The sequence below is a fragment of the Lactuca virosa genome, chromosome 2 (genome assembly GCF_052849685.1).
Source record: "Lactuca virosa cultivar CGN04683 chromosome 2, Lactuca_virosa_CGN04683_v6, whole genome shotgun sequence".
In the NCBI taxonomy this organism is placed as follows: Eukaryota; Viridiplantae; Streptophyta; class Magnoliopsida; order Asterales; family Asteraceae; genus Lactuca; species Lactuca virosa.
The window spans coordinates 265458045-265469588 of record NC_136427.1 but is presented as its reverse complement, the minus strand read 5'-3'; the positions used below and the strand labels follow the sequence as shown (position 1 = coordinate 265469588).

The 11544-nt window shown below is 35.2% G+C and overlaps 1 pseudogene; it reads right to left on the bottom strand.

Moving 5' to 3' along the window:
- Nucleotides 1-1463: 1463 nt before the first annotated feature.
- Nucleotides 1464-3532, bottom strand: LOC145158477 (uncharacterized; annotated as a pseudogene).
- Between the last annotated feature and the right edge of the window lie 8012 nt (nucleotides 3533-11544).

Below are 11544 nucleotides of genomic sequence, written 5' to 3'. Positions count from 1 at the left end.
TGGTTTTTTTTTCATTTTATTAAATTCTAGATAGTATTTAAATGCATTAATAAATGCATATCAATTTTATTAATGAACTTTCCTTCTAATTTCAAAATTACTAAATTAAAGATTCATTAATTTTCTTTATTTATTTATCTAAATTATTTGTTTAAATTTAAAAGAGAAAACAAAACACTTTAATTTTTATAATTCAATATTTTCTCATTTTTCTTATAAATTCAAATTTCTCAAATGTTTAGAATTTTGTATTTAGTTTTTCTTTTAAAAAAACTCATGTAATACATGAGTATCACACCTAATAAATAAATATAATATTGTCATTCTTTTTATATCTTAAATGTAGTCCACCTTGAGAAAAAAAAAGATCACATATTTTAAAGCAATAACTCTAAAGTTAAAACTTAAATCCTTTAACTATTCATCTTTTGCTATATTTGGAAGGCATAATTTACACAAATCATATAAGAAATGAATAGTTGAAGTAACTAATTATTTTTTAGATTGGTAGGATGTATTTTTTTTCTTTCATCAAAAGATAATATTTTTTTATTTAAATAATATTATCTTACAATCATCTAAACCATCTTTTGTTTAAAAATAAAAAACAAAATAAAATTTTAAATCATTCAAGTCTCATTTATTAAAGTACAATATCATCCTACATTACGATCATACTTCAATAAAATTTACTATTGAATTTTTATAATTTTCTTATTTTATCAATTTATTTTCATTGTCTATTTTATAAACTCGTTATTTCCACGAGTCTCTAACTTAATGTATTTAATATTTAATAAAGTTGTAGAGGTTTTGTTTATTAGCTGAACATTTGTGAAAGAACTAAACTAGGTGGGAAAACACGGGTCTCAACCAGGCTCTTAGACTATCCCCATCAGCAACCTAACCCAATCCAACTTTTTAATAAAAAACTAATTTCTCTCTCTTCCACCTATACAACCCAACCCAATCTAATTTTTTACCCTCGTTAGCAACCCAACCCAAACTCATTTTTCCTTAAAAAATATATTCCCTCCGTCCCAAAATTATTGTCCACCTTACTATTTTAGTTTGTCCCAAAATTATTGTCCACTACCAAAAGTAGATTACACTTTTACCATATTACCCCTAACCTTTAATAAAGTAAACTTGAATAATTACAAACGCACATTTCCCATTGGTTTTAGAAAAGGGAAAGAGGGTCATTTTACTCAAAAAGACAAAACTAATGATTGCTTTTCTTAATCTATGTGTTTTTTGTCTGTGGACAATAATTTTGGGACGGAGGGAGTAATTTATTTTACCAAAAACTACTAGAAATATTAAAATTAAATATTTTATTTTGAAACAACTAAATTATTTATTTCAAGCATGAAATTATAAAAAATTATTTTACATTCATGAAAAATACTTAATAAAATAGATAAAATAAGTTACAAATACGGAAGATGCAAACTACATAATTATTCTTCAGTGTTGAATTTTTTCCATATATGCTCGATCAAATCGTCTTTTAGAGCGTTATGAGCATCTCTATTACGAACTTGTGCCCTGTTCGTCATATAACTAGATAGATCTACAATTCGTTGAGTAGAGTATTCAAATGATTGTTCGTCTTCTGTTGTTATAAATTTGGATGGATCATAATAATGAAGGTATGTGTGTCGTTCATCCTCAACTATCATATTATAAATGATGATACATGCAATCATAATTTTACCCATCATATCTTTGTCCCACACAAGACAAGGGCGATGAAGAAATGCAAAACGAGCTTGTAAAACTCCAAATGTTCGTTCAACATCTTTTCTATCAGCCTCTTGATCGATGTTCAGCGAACAACTTGTGTTTTCGAAGTTGTGGAAAACTTATTGACTTGACAATGGCAGCCCATGAAGGATATATGCCATCAGTGAGATAATAAGCCATATGATTTTCTCGATCATTCACAGTGTAACTCACCTTTGGTGCTTGACCTGCCAAGACATCATCAAAAAGAGGAGATCTTTGGAGGATGTTAATATCATTGCATGAACCCGGTGTTCCGAAGAATGCATGCCATATCCATAAGTCATACGATGCAACAGCTTCCAAAATTATTGTTGTCTTACCGCTACTACCTACATATTGTCCAGCCCAAGCGGTCGGACAATTTTTCCATTCCCAGTGCATGCAGTCAATACTGCCTACCATACCTGGAAATCCACGTTCTTATCCAACATGGAGCAGTCGTGCCAAATCATCTTGATTGGGGCGTCTAAGGTACTCTTCACGAAAGCATGAAATAACACCTTCCACAAACTTTACAAGAGCATCCCTTGTTACAGTCTCACTCATTCTCAAATATTCATCATGTGCATCTGCTGATGTCCCATATGCCAACACCCGCATAGCTCCGGTACATTTTTCTAATGGTGAAAGACATTGTTTGCCTGTGGCATCACGTCTTTGTTGAAAATATCGGTCATTGGCTGTAACAGCTTCCACTATACGGAGAAATAGTGGTTTTCGCATTCGAAAATAAAACATACTGAAAATAAAACATACACTAAACTGTAATTAGTTTCCATAAAACTTAGACATTAGAAAACATTTCATGTTTTCTTCTTCAGGCGACAATTGCTCCTTTTGTAGGAGTGTGTTCAAATGCAAACTCTGCATCTTTATTAGCTCCCTTTCATCCGTTTTTTGCTCCCTTTGTTGATCCAAGTCAAGTCTTTTTTTCATTACTTCTACTTCACTATCTCTACTAAGTCTCATCGCACGAAGTTCTGCAACAATTTCATTAGAAGACTTACCTTTTTTCTTTTCTTTTAGCTGCATCTCTACCTGTTGGACGTTTAATTGTTGAACCACCAATACTTGCCCCTTCTTTGTTCGATTGGACACAATAGTCTCCTTCTTCAGTAGACCTTGATCTTTTTGTGCTACCACCACTTTCTTCATCATCCACTTCATATTCAGGACGTGATCGTGTTGCATCATGATCTAGCTGTAGATCCCATTTTCGATGCTTACACATAACCTCATTAAACACAATCGTGTCATTGAACTTGCTTCCAGTTGTCTCATATAACTTATGAGCTTCATTCTCAACATCTTTCATACTCATTCCACTTCTTCTTTTTCTATACGCTTCTCGATAACCACCAACCCATTTTCCAGCACTTTCATTAAGTCGTTTATAACGACCTTTCATTTGAGCTATGTTCCTATTACCAAGCTTTCCTGGGTTTTCTGCTTGATTTGCATCATATAGCTCTTTCACTTATGCCCATATTGATGTTTTCTTTTGGTTTTTCCACGACGCTTATCTTCACTAACGATGCAATATGCTGACATTAAAGCGATATCTTCAGCAGCATCCCATTTATCGCCTCTTGGGTTTTTTCCGGTATTTTGTGAGGTTTGAATATTTTTAGTGACATGGAATTGATTCAAATTTGGGAAAAATTGAGAGCTTTCATAACCTTGAAAGTTTTGATAATCTTGAGAATCGTCAAGATTTAAAACGAGATTTGGATCCATGGTATCAAAGAAATAAAAAGGTTTAGAAACAAAGAGTTAAGATGAGATATGAACTATATCAATATTATATTCTATTTATAGAGAAAAAAAATCATGAATTTTAGTATTTTTTAATTTTTTTTTTATTAAGATAATGTTGGATTTTTAAAGATAATAACTCTTATCTAAAAATCTAAAAAAAATATATACAACTCCCCTTTCAATGCATAACACGTGGCAGATAAGATGTGGTGAATTTTGGTGAATTTTGGCTCGTCCATGTGGCCTAGGCCACCGTTATTAATTTCATTTTTTTTTTTACTTAAAATCAGTGATCTGCTCGTGAAAGTGTGCCGATGGGGTAGCCTTAACGATTGTAACTTGTAACCCGTTTTTTATCACTATCAATTGTCAACTGATCTTGGGCTTTGATTAACTTAGTCGGATGCCCACGGACCACCTAGAAAAGTAACAAGTATAAAATCTAAAGAAATGCTCGTCGTCCCAATTACAATTAACAAAGTATTTTGGGCTAAAAGATGCAAATAATGAAAGTGATGTAAAATTTTCCTTTCCATGGATTCTACGATGTTCAAAAAGTCTTGATTTGTAGTTTGTGATTTTAATTTTTGAGTTCTTTTTTATTACTACTTTATGATTTTTTCTATGAGGTGTCCGGCGTTTGTTAAAGTGCCTACGTGATATAACTCTAGAAGAGAACAAGAGAGATAGATAATAGTTTTTTGAAACCAACTCTAATGTTAATTAATAGAATATAACTCAAAAAGTTTATTTTTTTGAAAAATGACCAATTAGTCCAGATGGAGCATTACGGACCCGATGAAGGCATGTCAAGCCCATTTGTGTGTTTTGGTTCTATACAAATGGGACTCCAAACCTGACAAATCGAAACACGAATATGTGAATCAGTGAGTGACACGATATGATACGAATACATCTTGAAAATTGAGATAAATCTTATTTCTCTTCAAGTATTCGTATTGTGTCCAATTCATGGCTGACACGTTTTCATGAGACGAATGCACGAATTACCAGACCATCCCTGAAGGGAATTATTCAAAAACAAAGTCTATGTAGTTTGACTTTATTAACGCAAAAGTCATCATAGTTTTTTTTGTTTGCAATAAAACCCAAAAAAACTGATAAATACTTGCAAAATAACCCATGTACAAGGTTAATGCCGGTTTTCAGGGCCAAATTGTAATTGAATAATCAATGATGACTTTTTCGTTACTAGCGTTAAAATTTAAGGACTTTTCTAAAGATTTTTCTTTTTATATATATACTAAATTAATTTGAAGAAAACTCATATTTATTTATTAGAAAAACTCAAAATAGAGATCCCATCTACATCCCTTTCACTAAAAAGCTAATTTTTATTTATTAAAAAGCATAATAATGATAATTTATATATCATTTTTGGTTTTTTTTTTTTTTTGTAATCATCTTCAGTAAATATCATAACTAAAATCATAATTATATGCTCCATACGACAAATTAACAAAGTCCTTTTAAATTATATATGATAACTACAGTCATGACGATGTCATCAATATCTTATATACTTCAAGAGGACTTTGTTTATTTGTCGTATGAAGCACGTTTTTAGGCCACATGCTACTTTTATTATTCAATTTTTAGGTCTTGGATGTAAAAATTGTGACTTAGGTATAAAAATGGCAATGGAAGAAGTTTCTATTTTTGTAGAACTAACCAAATTAAGTTGAAGTTGGTATATAATAGTTATAAAAACACATGTTAAATACAATTAATAGAACTTTTGTTGATTTGTCGTAAGGAACATGTTTCTAGGTCACATAGTATGTATAATGGAGCTCTATTTGTGAATAACAACCTCTGGTAAACCGTCATTTTCCGAGGTATCGTTCGATTGTGAGAGGCTCTTTGATAGACCTGACAAAGACTTCATTTTACTCATCCTCACCACATATCCCAATCGAACGGTAGGCTCTTCGGTCGACCTGGAAAAGCCTTCATTATGAGAGGCTCTTCGGTGTCGTGTCAGATTTTTCCAATTTGATTGTGGCCCAGGATTCATCAAGATTTCTTCATACATTTTAGGTGTCAAAAATTTAAAAAAGTAGTATATATATACATACATATATCCCTATTCTAATAAATGAATACGTTTATTCTCCTATTGACAAGTGTCACAATATTAAAAATCCTAATTAATATTATATGTCACCTATCATGCCACATGTCAACCTATTAATTCTCCATTTTAAATTTTAAATTTTAAATTTTTCACTCTAATTACATTAAATTAATAATTGATTCTTTATTTCAAATTTCAAATTTTAATTTCATACTCTAATTATATTAAATTAATAACATTATAATAAAAAATAAAATAAAATTTATATATATTATAAGGTGAGATAATATCATGTATTTATTTAAATCAACGATTATTATTTTATATAACTAAAAAATATCTCTTAAATTAATAATTTATTTAAAAAAATTTATTTGAAATAATTGATTAATAATTTTGAGTTTTTACTATAAAAATTTAATTAATTTTATAACCGTGGTTTTCACGGGTTATAAACTAATATATATATATATATATATATATATATATATATATATATATATATATATATATATATATATATATATATATATATATATATATATATATATATATATATATATATATAGAGAGAGAGAGAGAGAGAGAGAGTGTGTGTGTGTGTGTGTGTGTCTATGTGTGTATCATCTCAAAAATCACAACCAATTTAAACTTTTCAAAACAACCCATTTACTAAAAAGAACTATTTACAAAACCATTGTTTCCAAAACATTATCCAAAATCAGAGTCTCCCAAGATCAACAACATAAAACCAAGGATGTGTACGATTACGCCTTCGCCTTGCCACGGTCCTCCGAAGTACCTAAAACAAAACTAAAATTGTAAGCCAACGTTTAGCGAGTTCCCCCAAAGTACCATTACATAAACATAACAAACAACAACATGCATACAAAGCCTTTAGCATGAATGGACCTTCATCCTATCTAAACCGCTTTCCGGGCCTTTTGCCTGACTGGTCTGCCTCGCAGGCCTTCAGTCTATCCGGATTGCCCTGGGTATCTTGGCCTTCTGCACAAAGCAGGACCGCCTCAACCCGGTATACTATCACATATCAACATATACCATAACAATAAATAGCTAGCATGTACAGGTAATCATACAGATCTAACTGATCACTACATCATAGCACATCCTATATACCAATATACAGATCTAACAGATCACTACAACATAGCCCATTTATATACCAGTATACAGATCTAACAGATTACTACAGTATAACAACATACGGTAAAACCAGGATATCAATCCAATGGGTCGGCCTTGGTGCCTTCGACCCGTAAGTACAGTGAGGAGAAGTCACCTCACAGTCTAAATGTAGTCTGAATAACTCCCGGCTCCAACAACCGGCTCAACCCAATTTCCTAAATTTCTAAACCTTTCCCATTTCTAAATTAATAACATTTTCCCAAAATACCCTTGGTCAAACTTGGTGAACGGTCAAAAGTCAAGTCAACACCCAGCCGAGCCAACTCAGCCGAGTCGACCTAGATGAGTACGATAGGCATACTCTTCTATATGCGGGGCGTACTCGATGGTTGACCATATTACGGGGTTCTGACCGCGTACGCACAATGTACCATTTGGTACACCCAACGTACACGCCTGTTCAGCCCTTTCCCCATTCAGAGCTTAATACTTCAAAGTTCCACTTCCGAAATCATATCCAAGTCTCAAATAATGTTTTTGACCATAAATTTTCCAACTTTATAGTCTTGCATGGCCAATAAAGTCTTAAAATCGAAAACCTCAACCACCTAACCCATTAAGACCTCAAAACACATGCATGGAAAGAAAGATATGACAAAGACTACATTTTTATGCTTCTAGACACCTTAAAGTGAATGAAAGAATAGCTTAAATGAATTAGGGTAGGTTATACTCAAAATACCCAATTGATGGGACCAAACGGACACAAATTCCATGGCTAACTTAGATCTATGCATATAATCATCAAGTTCACAACTTTATACCTCAAAATGGATCTTGAAGGTGAGCTGTTCCTGGATCTAGAAGGTCTTGATCTTCCAAAATTATGCTTCTTTCTTCACCTAGCTTCAAAGGCACCACAAATACACACACTTTTGAGCTCAAAGGACTGCACACAAGGGCTTAGGGTTGCAAATGACGAAATGAAGGTTGGAGGATGGATATGGAATGAGGAAGGAGAGATAATGATGCTTATATATGGATAAAACCCTAAAAATTAAGGTTTGAAGTTTTCCCACGTGCGTCATGCGTACGCAGTATACGCCCATCGTACTAGGGTCTGCCCAGTGTACTAGGGTTCACCCCAGTACGCCTAGTGTACACAACGTACGCTCATCGTACTTACTGATGAATTTTGAGCATTATAACACTCCTAAGGTGTGCATGCAACCCTAGAAATCGTGGATCTATGTTTTCTCTATTATACATGCAAACTTTCATTTTTCCAAGGTTTCATCCTAACTAGCATACCATGAAGTATATGTAATACAAAATCTAGTAGAATGACATACCTTTTCTTGTAGCTTGATTCCTTAAGCCTTTAAGAGTCTAGCACCCCAAGTGTGATGCCTCAAATTACTTCACACAACACCACCAACAAATGGAATAACTTGAGAGAAGTATAGTTGCACTCAAAATCGGCTAGCCCTCTTTTCTTTCACTTAAGTGTCGATTTTGGTAGCTATGGGGTCCTTTATATAGTGTGACGCAGATAGGGTTACACCATGCAAACTCTAATGTGCATGACTTTCCACATTACTCATGCTCCATGGGTTTTAACCTCCATGGAGTATCCATGGGTCACCCCATGGGTTTAGCCCAACATAATGGATTATGGATCATAAGCCCACTATACAAGAATGAATGATTTACACAATCAATCCCTATTTATTTAATTAGTCTCTTTTGATCACAAAATTAATTCCAAACTAATTCTTGATCAATACTAATTAAATAATATGATTTCATATTAATATATTAGAACTTATAATATATTAATAAATCATAAATATCCTCTTCTCAAAAGTCCATCCTTCAGATTGTTCCAGTGCCATGCAACCTAAATGGACCATGCTACTCTCGGGTCAAGTACATACCAATTATAGTTATGGGCTTAGACACTAAATCCAACACTTACTTCCTTGCCAAAATGACCAAAATGCCACTATGGGACATTTTTCAACCTTCCTCAATGCAAGGGTCAAAATGCAAAATTCTTTCATACTTAGGGCTGAAATTGAAAATACCTCATCATCGGGATGTTACAATTATCCCCCACTTGAACTCGACTCCGTACTCGAAGTCGGTTGTCGTGAATAACTGAGGGTAATGCTCCTGCATCTCTGCCTCCGGCTCCCAGGTCCACTCGGAGCCTTTCCAGTGTTGCCACTGAACCTTTACCAAAGGTATCTCCTTGTTGTGCAGAATCTTCATCTTTCTTTCCACTATCACTACCGGCCTCTCAATATAATTCAGGCGTTCATCAACCTGGATATCATCCAAGGGGACCATTGCCTCATCGTCCAACACGCACTTCCGCAACTGTGAAACATAGAAAGTGTTGTGGATCTGGCTGAGTTGACTCGAAAAATCTAACCGGTAGGGCACCCTGCCTACCCTGGTGATCACACGGAACAGTCCAATATACCGGGAACCCAATTTCCCCCTCTTCCTGAATCGCATCACACCCTTACAGGGCGAGACCTTTAGTAGTACCATATCGTCGACTTGAAACTCCAACTCTAATCGGCGCCAGTCGGCATAACTCTTCTGTCGACCCTAAGTTGTCTGCAGTCTCTACCTGATCTACTAAATAAGCTCCATGTTCTGAAGGACTACCTCGTTCCTTCCCATGACTCCGTGACCAACCTCCCCCCAAAAACTAGGGTACGACATCTCCGACCATACAGGAGCTCAAAAGGCGGGGCACCAATGCTGCAATGATAGTTGTTGTTGTAGGAGAACTCCGCAAGAGGTAGGTAGGAATCCCAACTCCCACCAAAATCTATAGTACAATCCCGCAACATATCCTTAAGTGGTTGGATGGTCCGCTCACTCTGGTCTTCGTTCTGCGGATGATAAGTAGTGCTAAAATGTATCCTCGTACCTAGTTCCTCGTGGAACTTCTGCCAGAATCTGGAAGTGAACCTAACATCGCGGTCTGATACAATGGAGACTGGAACCCCATGACGTGCAACAATCTCCCGAACATACACATCGGCCAATTCTTCGGCCGAGAAGCTCTACCAGATGGCCAAAAAGTGGTCACTCTTGGTCAATCGATCCATGATGACCCATATTGTGACAACCCGAAATTTATTCCGTCACTGTAACCCTTTCCGTTAATAAAATTTATTTTATTATTAAAATTGTCCGTTAACTTTTAAGTTAAATAATTCATCTAGGGTTATTGTCATAATTTCCTACGTGTAGGAAATCAATAAAATCACATATAATTCCCTCGATAATCCTTTGGAAAAATTTCTAGTTTACGACTAAGTCGGGTTACGGTCACTTAATCGGGTAAAATCTTAAACTCCGTTTAATGTCGGGATTGGGTGTGTCCCCACCTAACCGTGGACTCAACCCCATATAAGGGTTGAGTGGACTCCATTTGAACCTTTTCACCCACCTTGGAACTTTCTCTCTCTACTCTCTCTCTAAAAATCGGGTTTTGATCAAGAATCACCTCATTCAAGCTCCAAAATCGCAAGTAATCCTTCCTAGCTTGTTGTTTAACTTAACATGCATGCAAATCTATGGGTTAAACTCTCAAAAACCCCAAAAACTTGTGTTTACGGTTTGGGAACACCTCCCAAAACTGTAAACTCCCAAAAGGGGGTTTTGAAGCCCCAAAACCCTTCCAAACCTCTTCTAGTGTTTAGCTATGGCTTAGAAACTTGCATGCATGAACTTAGAACCCCAAGATCATAACGTTTTGGGGGTAAACATGAGTTTACGGTCCATGAACATTCATGAACCGTAAACACCCCAAAATGGGGTTTTGATGCCCCAAACCCTCTTCAATGCTTGACTAATGACCTAGAAACTTGCTGGAATGATCTTAGAACCCTAAAACATGGATTGAATGGTGCAAACATGAGTTTACGGTTTGGGAAGGTCTCCCAAAACCGTAAACACCTCCAAAGGGTGTTTAAGTGCCCTTAACACCTTGAATGGCTTACCTTTGGGTCTAGAACCTTGCATGCATGACCTACAACCACCAAAACACATGAAAAATGGAAACACATGAGTTTACGGCCGTAAACCCATGTGTTTACGACCGTAAAATCCCCAAGGAGTGGTTCAGAAATCGTAAACTCCATAAAGGGTCCATTCCAAGCCCCAAACACTTCCTAAGCCTTTGATTCAACCCTAGGACCCTTCTTTGTGAAGCATGAGACCTTGAAACACCCAAATGCACCATTACCATGAGTTTACGGCCGTAAACTCATGGGGGATATGGTCTTTGGACCGTAAACACCCCTAAGGGCTTACACTTGAAGAGTAAACTCCATATCAAGGCCCAACACTCCTTAGATGCAACCCGAATCATTCCTAACACTTGAAATAAAGTGTATTCGCGCCTCGGGTGTATTATCTTACTTAATTGGTAGTTCAATGTCTAATTAGATACACTTATGTATCTCCTCATGTTACATAGGATCCTCGCGCGTGTTCAAGCTCTAAATTGACACTTAGCATCCTATCCGGCACATTTCTCGTCTGGTGAGTTCATACCCCTACACTTTTTCCGAGTTTTTCATGTTTTTAGGGGGGGAATACAAGAAAATCATAAAGGTTTTCGTAACTTTAAAACTGATGTAATTATACGATTTTCTGATAAACTCTAGATACAATATCCCTTTTGTAATATGCGGAGCACAAGGGACGTTTTCTGAATATAA